This window comes from Vicugna pacos, unplaced genomic scaffold (genome assembly GCF_048564905.1).
Source record: "Vicugna pacos unplaced genomic scaffold, VicPac4 scaffold_125, whole genome shotgun sequence".
NCBI lineage: Eukaryota > Metazoa > Chordata > Mammalia > Artiodactyla > Camelidae > Vicugna > Vicugna pacos.
Genome location: NW_027328805.1, coordinates 683471 through 699142, shown reverse-complemented (window position 1 = coordinate 699142; position 15672 = coordinate 683471). Strand labels below are relative to the sequence as shown.

The 15672-nt window shown below is 42.5% G+C and overlaps 1 long non-coding RNA gene across 2 annotated transcripts; it reads right to left on the bottom strand.

Annotated features, from left to right (window-relative positions):
• Positions 1 to 4416: 4416 nt before the first annotated feature.
• On the bottom strand, positions 4417 to 15307 carry LOC140695039 (uncharacterized). 2 transcript variants are annotated; one of them, XR_012070730.1, is made up of 3 exons: positions 15031 to 15307; positions 7622 to 7781; positions 4417 to 4544 (listed from the first exon to the last, which is right to left on the bottom strand). It is a non-coding gene; the product is annotated as an uncharacterized lncRNA (long non-coding RNA). The 2 variants fall into 2 exon arrangements; XR_012070728.1 differs by lacking the exon at positions 4417 to 4544 and adding an exon at positions 6947 to 7217.
• Between the last annotated feature and the right edge of the window lie 365 nt (positions 15308 to 15672).

Below are 15672 nucleotides of genomic sequence, written 5' to 3'. Positions count from 1 at the left end.
ATAAGAAAACTTGCCTTGGGGTAGAGGGTACTGTTCATTGGTGGAGCACATGCTTAGCATGTACGAGGTCCTGGGTTCAAAACCCAGTACCTCATTTTAAAAAATCAAACAAATAAATACACCTAATTTCCCTCCTGAAAAAGTATTTTTTAATTCAAAAGTCAAAAAACACCTTGCAATTGACACAACATTGTAAACTTGACTATACTTCAATTAAAAAAAAAGCCTTGCCTTACAAGAATATATCTGGATTACGGATGTTTGAAAATGTAAAATGCATAGGGTACCACCTGCATAAAAGGAGGTGACTGTACACATGTTCTATCCCTCCTTTATGAGTTATACTTCCTTTGGGGGGGTTATAACCTCTCAGAGCTAATTTTCTCAGATTAAAAAATATAAACATTACCTGATTCTCAGTACTGCTGAAGAATCAGATAACTCTATGAAAGCATCTGACCCACAGAGTTTACTCAATAAATGTTTGTTGAATGAATGAATAAACAAGCAAAGTGAATGCTGCTCCCTGCCACAAACCATCATAATGGTACTGCCTGGAAATCCCAAGCCCACGTTCACCCGACTCTGCATTAACAATGTGGGTGACCTGGACAGGCCTGCGTGCTTCTCGAAGCCCCAGTTTAATCGTGAATAGAAATAAGGGCAATAACACAAACCTCAAATTGTTAGTGAGTCAGTAATGAATTGTACCCCAACACTGCAAGATGGAACCATTAAGAAAACTGGGCAAAAGGCCCATAGGCCCTCTCCATATAATCTCTTACTACCACATGGGAATCTACATTACATCTCAAAATTAAAAGTCTAATATTTTAAAGAGGTTATCGAGGTTAGGTGAGCTCACTGTCTCAAATAAGGAACACACAGTACAAATAGGACAATGCCCAGCCCATGAGATACACTCAGTTAACATTCCCACTGAGCCCACTAGTCCCTCCAACTTCAGAGCAAGAGGATGGGTCCTCGTGGCAACAGGCCACAGCACCTGAAGCTAACAAAGCTAATGGTGTCCACTTAAAAGAGCCCCTGTCACCACCCTTGTTCTAATTTTCTATTTGTAATTTTTTTCTTTTCATTAAATTGGAACTCCAAATTGCATAGAATTCTTACCAGATATCATGATGGCAGCCCTTCAAAACCTGACCACAGAGATCATGATGGCAGCCCTTCTTGGTGAAACAATAAAATGAAAAGCCATTTCCACAAGACCTCTGTGTAAATCTACTAGGGAACTTCATCCTGGACTGAGGAAGAGGACTGGGGAGTAGGGGGTAAACTGGGACATGGAGAAATATGGGCCACATGTCCCACAATGGACTTTAGACTCACCCTCACCCTCCAGGAACTTCTAAATACACACAGACAGAGTGCTATGGACAAGAATTTTTTTTAAACAAATCCCTGAATCCCTAGCAGATCTTGTTTCTACCGAGACACAAATGTCTTATTTGTATAATGTTTCACAGAAGCCTTAAAATATTATCACCCCAACTTGACACATCAAGAAACTGAGGTAGAGAAGTTTATCACATTCTACAAGATTAGAGAGAGGCCACGTCAGACACCGTATTTAAATCCAAGTCCCTGCTCCGTTGCTCACACTAGAAAGTGTCACATACTGCCTCTTTCCTGCCCTCTCCCTGCAATAAATCTCTGAAGAGTCTTTTCTGTGTCACCTGCAATCAAAATCACATCAATTTTTCACAAAGAGCTATGTCACTCCTTGGAGGACATACCAAAATCTAAAGGGTTGGGTTGAGAGGAGATATTTGCATTTTCTGTTTCTCAAAGGAAACATGGCTTTAAAAGAAACTGAAAAGTATTTATCTAGTCTAAGCGCTCATTGTGCACAGAAAGAAACGGAGGCTCAGAGGAGAAGAGGAAAGGGCGTTATTAACAAATATTGCCTCAGTGCAGCACTAAGCCAGCCCTGGGCACTTCTGGGGGAGGATCTGGAAGGCCCAGGAAAATGAGTGTTAGAAAATAGAAAGAGAAGAAGAATATAAGGTCCCGTCTCTACACCACCATACCATGAATTTCCACCAAATTACCCAGTATGGGTGCAGCCAATAGTAAGGTTGTCTAAACAGGTTATTGAAACCTGGAATTCTCAACCATAGTGGAAATTCCAGCATTTACTGTGCTTTTTTCCCAGTTCAATCATCAATTCAGTGGGCATTCTGTACCAGGGACTACACGAGACCTGGAGTTCTCCCAAATAAAGATCTCTATTACCACGTGTGCAAACCACATAAAGGCAACCAGAAGAAAAGCGCCCACAGATAAGATGGAATTACTGAAACTGAAAGCAGCCAAAGAGCATATATTACTAGGAAAAATGGTGCTCCTATAAATGGACTCATGGACATAGAAAGCAAACTGTATTTAGCAGGCAGGAAAGGAGGGATTAACAGATACAAATTAGTAAATATAAAATGAATGACAAGGACCTGCTATATAACACAGGGAACTATATTCAATTTCTTGTAATGAGTTATACTACAAACAATCTAAAACATATGTATATACATATGCATATGTTTATAACTGAATCTCTGCTGTACACCTGAAACTAACATTGTAAATTGACTACACTTAAATAAAAAATAATTTAAAAAATAAGTAAAAATAAAAGCAACGCCATTAAGAAAAAATAAAAGAACACTCTAATCCCCTTAGCTGTAGGTGGTGGAGAATTCTGGTTGTAAACACCAAGTCCACTGGATCACTCCAGCAATGGCTGTCACTCTTTCTGACCATCAGAGAGTCACTTGCTTCACTGAGGTTTCTTTTCTCTTCTGTGAAAGGCTACAGCTGCAACTAACGATGTATAGAATCTCATCATTCACAAGCCCAACAAGTAGTGAGGACTTCCCATGGGCCAGGCTCTGGACAGAGGAAAATATAGGGTCCGAAATATATTCATGGGTAGAAGAAGTTTGTGCCATAAAGACGTTAATTCTTCCTGTTTTGATAGACAGATTCATTGCAATTCTGATTAGAATTCCTACCAGATTTTTCTTGGAATGTAACAAGTGAATTTATGGTCAAGATTAGCCAAGAAATTTCTTTAGAACCACCACTGGGGAGGGGTGGATAGGTCATTAATTTCCACTGCTCTTTCTGAAGTGATAAAAACGTTCTGGAATAATAATGGTTGCACAACTGTGAATATGCTAAAAGCTGCTGAATTTTACCATTTAAATGGATGTACTTCATGGTGTGTGAACTATATCACAATAACGCTGTTATATGAAAAAATATTTCTTGACAAATATTTTTCTTTTTATACCACTAGTCTGTCCCACAATTTAAGAAAAACAAAAAACCAATACAAACCAAACTGTGCCAGGAGTTCTTTAGGACTGCAATATCCCTGGGTCTCCAAGGCCTCTGGTGATGCTGTTCCTGTTAACACACACTAGCTGGGCTGGGCTAGCTAGGGACTGTAACTATCTTTTTAAAATTGACTGTCACACGTTTCACCCTTGGAGAGGGAAGGAAGGAGGATATCACAGCTTCATGCCTTCAGCTCATTTTTAACAGAACCAAGCCCTGCTTTCACCACTGTTAATCCCTCTCACTATAAAAACACGTGACATCAACAAGCACCGCCATCATAACACCTAAAAGTGTTCAAGATACTTACCTGCGGCAGAAACACTGAGGGAGGAGACAGAAGCTTGCTCAGCACTGATGCTCCCTTTTCCCGACTCCACCAGGTGAAGCTGGGCGCTACAGCCAGGGGCTCTCAGTCCGGGGAGCAGCACACACGCCACTGAGCTGGTCCTGAGGGAGGGTGAAAGGGAAAGGAGGGCAGCCCTAGGGGGGAGGGAAAGGGGGGGTGCGGGCTGCAGCCCCGCTCGGAGGCCAGCCCCAGCCCCAGCCCAAGCCGCCCGCCCCGTCCGGGTGTGCAGACCCTGCCCGCCCGGGACACAGCCCGCCCAGTGGTGGGGACGGGTCGGCGGCCTAGGAGAGGAAGCCCGGGAGGGGAGGACTCGCGGGCGGAAGAGGGGAAGCGGACGCCAGCCGCGGACTGAGGGGAGCCCGGCTGGGCCAAGAGGCGGCAGGGGCACACCTGGCCCTGGGCAGCTGTGGCCGGGGCGCCGGGGCAGGTGGCGCGGGCAGAGGGGTCTGGCCCGAGCAATCCAGCTGAACACACGCTGACTGGCGCCCTGGGGGGCTGTGACACGCCGACCGCCCTCCCGCAGCCGCCTCACCCCTTTCCCGATATCCCCTCACCTTGCACTTCCACAGCCAGAGGCCCCGGCCCCAGGCAGTAGCCAAAGGCCTACAGGGCGACAGAGCTGAGAAGCCATTGGGGCCGATCCCCGGCTCGGAGCTGGAGCTTCCAACCCGCGGTCCAGCTGGCAGCAACTGCGCATGCGCAGGAGGGCCAGCGATCCGCTCTGGGTCCTGAGAGAGAAGGGGAACCGAGGGAGGGAGAATAGGGGAGGAGGAGGGGAGGCGGGGAAAAGTGGAGGGAGACACATGGACAGGAGGAGCAGAGGGAAGGCAGTTATCTGGAATTGGGAGGGGAGTAACAGAGATGGGGAGAAAGCGTTTTACCTCTTGTGGCACCCCGAAGGAGGCAGCAGTCCTGCCTATACACCCTTCTCTTACCCGTCATTGCCCACAGCTCATATTTTACGTCCCTGGCCCAGCCCTCCAGCTAAGGTCTCTGCAGAAACCCTACGGGTATCATACCCGTTGCCCCCACAAGGAGCTAGGTTTACTGTTGCTCAGGGAACCAAGCACCCGCAGGTGTTGTTTCTCAGAACTACCTTGGGAAGAGTACATATTCCCCTTTTACACGCTGGGAAACAGGCAGGCACGATCTCTGCCTTAGCTCCACTGTCCCAAATGTTGGGCTGGCAGGGAGCGGGAGGTAAAATGTCAGAGCCCCAGAAGGAGCAGACTGCCTGAGTGTTGGTGTAGAGTCCCCATCCCTCCTGGGTAAACCACACCCCAACCTCGGGGAATAATCAAGGGCTCACCGTAGGCCCCTGTGTGTGGGAGAGCTGCCCTCAGTCCCAGTGTCCAACTTGCTAGGTAGGTAGAAGTGTTATTGAGTCCAAATTCATTCTCCTCAGTGCAGGACAGGCCAGTAAGTTGGGAGACCAAGTGTTGGGGCATGGAATAGCAAGTTTCTGTAGACCTAGATGGCAAACTAATGTCCTGGAAAACCATCTCCCCAAGTCACAATTCAGGCTGCTTTCCTATGTGCTTGGTTTTTGCAAACTTCTTGGTGTAGGAATTCCTTCTTGTTAGAATCCTTTGTTCTTGCAGCTATCTCCCTGGGTCAGATCCCTGTAAACCTCCAACAAAACAAACGTTATTTTCTATTCTGCAACGTGTTATCTTTATATGATTGGAAAAGTGTTAAATACCCTTAAAGGTCAGAGCCTTCAGAATAGGCTCTCCTGTATATTTTAGGCTCTAGGCAACATTGTTTTACAAGCAAGAAGAAGCCTAGGAGACAGAGCACAGGGTTAAAGTCAAAGGAACAGATCTAATATGGAGTCAGATTTCTTCTTTTCTATTACTGTGGCAGAAGCCACTTGAGGATTTAAATCCCTTTAAGTTAAAAATAAGTAAAACTTTAAAGGAATTTACATACATTGGTGGGAACTTGCATAGCATATCTGGAAAAGCACACAAAGGATTGTAAACATTGGCATCTCCAGGGAGGCATGTAAGAACAGAGGATGAGGGAAAACTTCTTTCACTTGAGTATTTTTTGCTCTGTTTGAATTTTTTTAACCATATGCATATATTTCTTTTTCAGTTAAAATAAATGTGTAATGGAGCAAAGGAGTAACTAGCTCAGCAAATACAGCAGCCATAGACTCACTGAGTCATCATTTTCGATTTAAGCCAGGAAGCATTGATTGTCTCTCTCCTATGTGCCCAGTGCTGTTTTAAAACTCTTTTATATATTTTTTTAATAAAATAATAACATGCTATCCCTCACCCCTGCTCAGGGCTGGTGGGAAACCAACTGAGTTTTTATTGAGTTGTTTTCCAAGGAGTAGAGATGAGTTATAAACAGAACACAACTTCAGGGCAAAACAGGCGGACTGGTTTTCCAGCAGGCCAGATAGCGATGACGGGTTTTCAATAGAGGCGCACAGAGGCTGAGAGAGAAAGCCTCCAGGACCCTACAGAAAGCTGCCCACAGTGCCTTCTCCATGGCACTACTGAAATAGGAAAGAACAAATCTGACTCCATATTAGATCTGTTCCTTTGACTTTAAACCTGTGCCCTGTTTCCTAGGCTTAGTCTTGCTGTTTCTGCACCTTTTGTGAAACAATGTTGCCTAGATCCTGAAATATACAGGAGACCCTATTCTCAAGGCTCTGACTTTGAAGGATATTATCACTTTTCCATTCGTATAAAGATAACAAGATACAGAATAGAAAATAACATTTGCTTGTTGGAGGTTTACACGGATCTGACCCAGGTGAAGAGCTGCAAGAACAAAGGATTCTAACAACAAAGAATTCATACACCAAGTTTGCAACAACCAAGCATTCCCGCTTCCCCTTTTTAATATAAGAAGAGCCTGAATTCTGACTTGGGATGATGGTTCTCCAGGACATTGGTCTACCATCTTCTCCGCTGGCTTTACAAATTAAAGCCGCTATTTCTTGCCCCAAATCCTTGTCTCCTGATGTGTTGGCCTATAATGCACGAGTAGAACAAGCGTGGACTCGGAAACACAAACATACATTGAAAGTACGCATTTGGTATATTAAATGACCTGCTTCCACTCGTATTCCTGAGGTTTTCTTCTCTTGACCACTCCTACTATATTTATGAAAAACCTGTCATGTGGACACATTTCCTTCTCTAGCCACTACCCTTCCATGTAAAAACTGATGCCAAGAAGGCAATGGAAGTTGCTAGAAGGTATTACCTGGCCAAAAAAGAGCAGAAGTGGGTTCTGGCTGATGTTCAGGAGCAGGCCGGGGCACCTGACAAGATGTCATAAGTACGGATAGACAGCTGGGCACCAAAGGAGAAGCTTCTAAACTTCCATGAGGGAATTGTTGGATAGGAAGGAACAGTCCCAGACTATAGCTCTGATCCCACCACGAGCTTCCTGGGCAAGGCTGGGCAAGTCATTTAAATTCTCTAGACCCTTGCTGTCCAACACGGGAGCCACCAGCCACATGCAGGATTATGATGTTATTCTGTAGCCAGACAGAATTATAAATAAACACTTTATTGCAAAGGGTCAGCAGGTATAATATTTAAAAACATTATTGGTTATCTTGCCCTAACAAGTTATTTTTGTATGTCTAGCTTTCTGTGGGTTGTAATGCCTGCAACTAATGTTTCCCTTACAGTGAGGTATTTTGAAATTATAAGTTACTGGACACAGTACACTCATATCACAGTTGAAAAAAAACTGATCTAAATAAGCAAGGTGATCTGACTTAGTAGTTATGAGCAGGGGCTCTGGGGCCAGCCTGCATAAGTATTAATTCTCACTCTCCCTCCAGGGAGTTCTGTGTGAATCTTGGACAAATTATTGTTGCTGTTGTTGTTGTTGTTGTCATTGTCATTGTTATTATTTGTGCCTCTTTTTCCTTACCTTTTAAATAGTGAGGAAAATGTAGACTCTATCCCCTACAGTGTTGGCAGGATTAAATGAGTAAACGTCTGTGCTGCCCACTTCCCTGGGTTTCAGCATTCTCCAGGCAATCAGTGCCAAACGCAGTGGCATTCTCCACTGTCTTCGTCAGTCTGGGATTCTGTAACAAATTACCGTGTGTCGGGTGGCTTAAACAACCAGCATATTCCTTATGGTTTGGAGGCTGAGGCTTTCAAGGTCAATGTATCTGGGAGAGGATTGCCAGCTCGAAGATGGCTGTCTTCCCACTATCTTCATGGCCCAGAGAGGAGAGAGAAGCAAGCACTTTGGGGCCCTGTATAAGAACACTAATACCATTCATGAGGGCAATACTCTCATGACCTCATTTTATCCTACTAATCACCTCCCAAAGGCCCCGCATCCTTATATCATCAACCTGGGAGATGAGGTTTCGACATATGGATTTTGAGGGGATGCATTCAGTCCACACATCGGCTAACTCTCCCAAACATGCAGTCATCAAACCTGTAGCTAATTTCAAAATAATGTTTATATCTCTCTGCCCATTTCCATTCCTACATCTACTAACACTGAAGCCCTGCTACATTTTATTTCTTATTTTCCTTGTAGAGGTTTAATTGATTCCTCTAACTCCAAGGATTCGCTCACTCCAGTCTGCTTGACAGCCCTGCCAGGTAGGACTTCCTTAAAACACCTTCCCACTTCACCTGGTTGTTTTTTAGGTGTAAATGTCAGAATTCTCTCCACACCCCATCCTAGACCTTTAATCCCTTACACTACCGCTCACTATGTTATTTTCCTATTACCACTGTAACAAATTCCATTAAGCTTAATAGCTTAAACCAGCACAGACTTATCAGCTTATGGCTGTGGATGTCAGAGATCCAACACAGTTCTCATTGGGATAAATTCAAGATACCAGCAGGGTTCCTTCCTTCTAGAGGGTCTAGAAGAGAATGTTTCCTTTTTTTTTTTCCAGTTTACAGAGGTCACCCACCTTCCTTAGCTTGTGCCCCTCAACTTCCTCCATTTTCATGGTCAGCAGCCTTTCTGAACATTGCTCCATCGCTACACCTCCCTCTGATTTTAAACTCAGCTGGGAAATATCCTCCAATTTAAGGACCCCTGTGATTACATTCAGCCCACCTGGACAATCCAGACTACTCACCCTATTGTCTCATCTCAGGATCCCCTTGTCCCATCCCACTCAGGCAGTATGTATGTGGCTGTGACATTCACCTTGTGTAACATTTCCTCATGAGCAATTTATGGTTCAAGGCACTTATAAGTGACTTTTTGTTTTTCTTCCTTATCCTTTCTACATTCAGTTTGTCTGGTGAGATTATATGAATCCTTTTTATTTGTGCCCCTGCACTAATCTATAATAATGTATCATGGGTTTAAAGGCTAACTAATAGACAATTTAGGAGACAGAAATCCTCTAAGATTTTTAATCCTAAAATATCTGTCATCCCTTTTGCCATGTACAGTAACATGTCACAGGTGGCTACCCTGTGGCCGGGGAGGGACATGATTCTGCCATCACACTCCCCTCATTCTTACCAATGTGCTGATCAACTAACCAAGGATCTATGCTCTCCAACTCACTCACTTCCTCCTCCTTTGCATTGACTATCCTGTTCCCACCGCTTCCTTCATTCACCACATCAGGATTTCATGACCACATTCTCCCCTAAATGAAATGGGTATCTTGCATCTAATGCCTGACAGCTGTTCTTATTGTACATGCACACACTGACCTACACATAATCCCGTCCATCTCTTTATTTTCCTAGAATCTTCCAGAAGAATCAGTTCCATGATGATAATGATGATACTGACAATGATGACAGGGGCCTCTCAAGGATTCTGATAAAGAGGGAATCGATAAAGGGAGGGAATCATTGCAAAATTGCCCCAGAAACAGGCTTAAAGGTAAATAACTCTTATAGTGTTTAATGAAATTGACTAATATTTAACTATTTTTAAGACTTTATATCACTGAATTTAAAATTTTAACGGGAATTTTCATTCACCACTAACCAAGATTCAACTCTGGGACCAAAATCTAAGGATTTCTGTCTTCTAAAAAATTGTCCACTAGCCTTTTAAACACGTGATCCTTTTAAAAAGTTTAGTGCTGGGCTGAAAATAAGCAGGATTCATATAATCTCACGAGACACAGTGAATGTGGAAAGACTAAGAAATAAAAATAAAAAGCCATTCATAACGTCTTGAACTTTACGTTGCTCACAGGGGAAAATGTTTGCCAATGTGTGTGTCACATCAACATGACGACTGAGTGGGATGGGGAAGCTGATCTTCCTCATCAGTCATTTATGCTGATTTGTTAGATGCCAAAACAGTTTCCTCATTGAAATTGCTTCTAACAAGTATGGAAGAATTTAGGTTCTACCAAAAGCAGGCTGAACATTTTCCCCTGCTTTCAGGTCTCTGGACTGAATGTCCCCACAAGAAGGACATGATTATGTTTCATAGGGAAGTCTTCCTGAGAAGCAACAGGCTTTTCTAGGGCAGAACTGCAGGGCCCCCCATGGAGGGCTGGAGGAGGTCTAGAGGGGACACTGGAAAAATAGCAGGAGTGAATTCAGATACTGCTGCTCAGGTCGCCAAAGACAGCATTGCTATCTCTAAGGATATGACATTCTCCCAAATTTTCCATGAGTGAAGGAGCCTGTGAACACTAAGCAGGTTGTTAAGACACAGCAGCACATAATTTGCGTGACAACACAATTAGAGTATGATTTGATATTTGCAAAATAACTAGCCCATTGTTCTTTGAAACTGCAGCAGTAGCAATAGAAATAAAAAAGACTGAGCCGTCTTGGAGACAACAATCAATAAACAATTCTAAATCTGCAGAATTCCTTGACAATATTCAAGCAATGAGCTAGATGTGTGCTGCAGATACCTCTTACTGCAGGGCTCACTCCTGCAAAGCATAGAACTAGTTTCTCAGCACACAGAGGGAACCAAGTCAAGATTCCTAATCTTTTGAGATTTACTAAATGGCTGGAAAGATCAGACAAGTACATACAGGCAAATATGATTAAATGGAATCAAATAATATCAAATGTGATTTGAGCACAGACGAAAGGGAAATTCCTTTCACCTGGGATCTAGAGAGACTTCTTCAGAAAATGTGGCTCTGGAGACGGCCAAAGACATGGGTGGAATTTTGGCAGAACAGGATGTAAGGAATTTAAAAACTTATTCTATAATTCATATAAAAATTCAAAGGATCCCAAAAATCCAAAACAACTTTGAACAAGAAAAACAATGTTGGAAGACTTGCACTATCTGATTTTCAAACTTTTTTTTTATAAAGCTACAGTAATCAGAAATTATGGTGTTGGTGTAAAACAGGAAAATAGAATAATGGAACACAATAGAATGTTCAGAACTAAACCAAGACTTATACAGACAATTGATTCTCAAAAAGGATGCTGTGGAGAAAGGATCTTTTCAGCATGTAGTGCTGGAACAATTAGATAGTGATACGCAAAAAAAAAAAAATGAACTTTGATTCACACCTCACAAAATATACAAAATTTACCTCAAAATGGATCATAGATCTTAATAGGAAATCTAAAACTATAAAACAGCTAGGAGAACAAGCATAGGCTTAAGCTTTATGGCCTTGGGTTTGGCAAATTTTTCTATCATCTATTTTAAAAAGAAACTGATAGAGTGAACTTTATGAACATGAAGACTCTTCAATGCTCTTCTAAACACTGCTAAGCAAATGAAAAGACAAGCCATAGACAGAAGCTATTTGCAGATCATATATCTGATAATGGTCTCTCTTTGTATCTGATCCAGAATAAAGAGGTCTCAAAATTCAATAATAATTCAAACACCTGAGTGAATGAGGCCAGAAAACACACTTCAGTAAAGATATCCAGATGGATAATAAGCATATGAAAAGATGCTGTTTAAAGGTGTCATTAATGATTAGAGAAATACTTTTAAAAACCACAGTGAGATACTAGTTCACATACATACTAGAATGAATACAGTTAGAAAGACTGACCTTACAAGGTGCTGGCAAGGAAGTAGAGCAACCAGAACTGATACACACCACGAGGAATTTACAATAGTACAACCATTTTGGAAAAGTCTTTAACAGATTCTTTTAAAAAGGTAAACACCTATGTACCATATAATCCAGACATTCCTCATCTGGTGCTTTAGAAAGGAAAAGCATATGTCCATACAAAGACTTATAACCAAATATTCACTGCTATTTTATTTATAATAGCACAAGTTGTAAATAACCCATGCATCCATCAAGAAGTAAATGCAGAAAGAAATGATGGTCTATACAAACACTGCTCACAATAAACTCTTCAGTAAAAACTCAGCACTAAACAATACTCTACTATAAGACAAATAAGCTATTAATACAGCAACACAGATGATTCTCAAAATAATTACACTGAATGAAAGAAGTCAGACAACATAGAGTAGATACTGCATGAATCCATTCATATAAGGATCTTGAAAATGCAAACCAATATGTTGTGATAGAAAGCAGATCAATGGTTCCCAGGGGAAGAGACGGGGAGGGAGGGAGGGACAAAAAAAGTCAGGAGAGAAGCTTTGTGGGTGATGGGTATGTTCACTGTCTTGAGTGTGGTCATGGTTCCTTGGGGATATTCTTACGTCAAAACATATTAAGCTGTACACTTTAAACGTGTGAAAATTATTTTGCCAAGTATACCTCAAAGCTGTTTTAAGAAAAAAGGCACTTTAGTCCTGATCCACCTCAGCGCCTGATTGGAGTGACATGATCAGTCCCTCACACTGTCTGCCTAACGGGAAGGTAGAAAAGCTCTCACAGAAGATAACATGGATTTTTCATTTGCAATGTCTGCCATGTAATAAAGAATTTCTAGACATGCAACATGTCCAGACTATATGACAGATAACATGAGAATAAGGAGCATTAGACAAAGGATGCAAACCCCAGGTGATGTAGGCATCAGAGTTACCAATAAAGGCTATAAAATACTTTTAATATATTCAAGAAAATAAGGAAATGATGGGACAATAGATAACAGGGTAGAGACTTTCACCAGAGAAATATACTGGAATGTATTTTTAGGAAAAATCAAACTGATACTCTAGAACTGAAGCTTTCAGCTCTGGAAACAGGTAAACAGAGCTAATTAGGATCCCTTTTAAGTAAAACTTTCAGTAATTCTGGGTAAAATATAACAACAAAGTAACACAGAGCTAACTATGGAAAGAGAAGTTCCCTGATGACAATACAAAGAGGACACTTAAAGCCCAGAGTGGTCATCTTGTGAGCTGATGCCACCGCACCCTGGAGGGAAGGGGTTTTCATCTGCACATAAATAAGGATACAATGTCCATGTAGGAAAAAGGGTCCATACCAGATGTAGAAGACTCTTCCTCTATATCTATATAGTCAGAGACAGAGATGTAAAGTGGCAGCAGAGGTCACAGTGACACAGGGCCCTGGGCCAAGGAGTGTGAGCACCTCTGCAAGCTGGGAAAGGTAGGATGATGAATCCCTCCCAAGAGCCTAGGTGTGGAACTTAGCCTTGGCCACTCCTTGGTTTTAGCCCACTGACATTGACTTTGCACTACTGCACCCTAGAACAGTGAGAAGATGAATGTGTATTGCTTTAAGCCACTGAGTCTGTGGTCCTTTGTTACAACAGCAATAGGAAAGGAACTCAGGAACCAATATGAACTTGAACCACAGGCTGCCTGCTGTGCTGGCAGGGAGTCCTTTGTCTCTGATCCTGGGGGAGTGTCCTGTCCTCTGGCAGCATCCACAAACTACCTCATGCTAACTTGGCAGTTTGCAGAGGGTTAAATCTTATCCCTGCACAGTTCTTGATATTTAGTTAATAAAAATGATGGTGTCATCATGGGTATTTTTCCATCTTTTAAATACCCTTCAGTCTTCTAATAAAGCTACTTCTAATTAAGAGACCATGTAAATAGTTTTCAATCTTCATAATAAATAACTGTGGTTTTATCTGGTTACTTAAATTATGAATAATAATGTTCACATTTGTAAAAGTTATTAAAATCAACATTGTTTAATGAAAATATCATTTCTTTTCGCATGAACATGTATTAACTACAAGAAATGTTCCATGCTTTCTTCTACGATTTACTGTTAGAGCCTTAAAGAATAATATTTTCCTCAAAAGATATTACGGCAAAGGGATTTCTTTTGGTGGAACTGTTCCGGCATCAAATCTGGTGCATGTCTCAGGCCACTGGCAACATAGAGATGATAGAAATTAGGAGGCATTATAAACACAGAATCATTTTTAAAGGAATTAAAAAAACTGGATGTGTGTAAACAAAGAATCAGAGAAAATTCTGGTGAAATAAATGTATTTTTCAGCTTAAGCAAGACATGGGGTGAATAAATCTGAAATGAAAAAACCACCCAGAGATTAGCAGCGAGTCATGCACGCAGTGTGAATGATCAAAACCAAGTTGTTTCCAAACCAGTGTGCAGGCTTGATGCCTTCATGAATCAAATCTGTGTGGCACCAGGCCACCTCGAATACATGTTGATGAGGTATTTATAAGCCCTTCACCATCCCAAATCAAAGCCCACGCACGAGCCACAAGACCATCACCTACACATTTGGAAAACACACAACATGGTGAATAGCACTTTTCTTGTTCAGTAGCCGGTGGCAGCGAACTGTCAGCAGACAGAGATACAGGGACACAGAGGCACCTCCCCTCACTCAGCTGATAAACTTCCGTGCATCCCTGGGGACAGGATTGTCATAAAATGCACCATGGATTGATCCTCCTCCTAGGAAAGGAACCGTAGTGCTGTCATTAGGTTTGAGCAGGGGTGGGTGGAGGATCTCAGAAGAGTTGTTTCAGCACACCAATAGAATTCTTGGCCACCGTGACCACGAAAGACAAGTCCCCTGCCATCCCGGTAGGCACTTGGGCTCCTGACAAAAGCTGGGCTCAGTAAAGGGTTGAGTAGAAGGCACAGACCTGAGGGATGCCCCAGCAATAGGCAGGAGGTAGGGCCTGGTTTATACTGCTCTGGGTGTATCCCAGACTCATCCGAATACGAAATCAGAAATTTGCAAAACAGCAGAGCTGGGGTGGATCATCTACTCCAGACTCCTCACCTTACAGTTAAAAGGGTGGCAACCCTGACAGGCAAAGCAACGTGCTAAAGGCAGAGCGTGGAAGTGGCAGTGCCAGATGAAACGCAGCGTGCAACCCCCGTTCAAGGCCGCTGACTCTGACGACGGGGCCAAGGTTTCCAATGAGGAGAATAAGACAGTGTAAATACTTTGTTCCCCCTAAAACCCCAAATGTTTTTTAAAGGCACAAAAACTCACCTTAACTAGATCTCTTCTGAGGGGGCTCTCTTCTGCTTCTTCGTCTTTCTGTCTCCATTTCCCTCTCTCAGACACAAACACATTCAGTTTTGTGAAAGGGGACTTCCTTCCATACAAAGACAGACTTCACATCTTCAGAAAGATACCTGAGAAAGCACGTTTCTCAATTCAAGTCTTTGTGTGAGTTCTGGGCAACTGGCTTATTTTCTAGAACAATCGGTAGTTACAAAATCAGGAAATCATCTTCCACAAAGGCAGAGTTCTGGTCCGTGTTGATAAAGTTGGGGATGTCACATTTCATGAGTCTGTTCGGCTCCTCCTCTGGCCACCTGCTGCATCTGATGGCTTCCTGGAGCCGAATAACACTGTAAAGGGCTATGGTAGGGATACCAGCTTTGGCCTTGTCCAAGTGGTCCACTTCATTGATGTAGCAGTGAAAGAGGGACCTAGATTCATCATTGCACTGCCAGAGAACACCTTGGGCAGCAGCGGTCTTCCAAAGTCTGACACAAAGCTGTTGAGTCTAAATCTCTTCTCGGGAGACTCTGCATTGCTACAAAGAAAACCAAAATAAAATATCGTTCACAGTGTAGCTCGGTGACCTGAAGAATCATAGTTTTTGCCATCTACTGAGAGTAAATC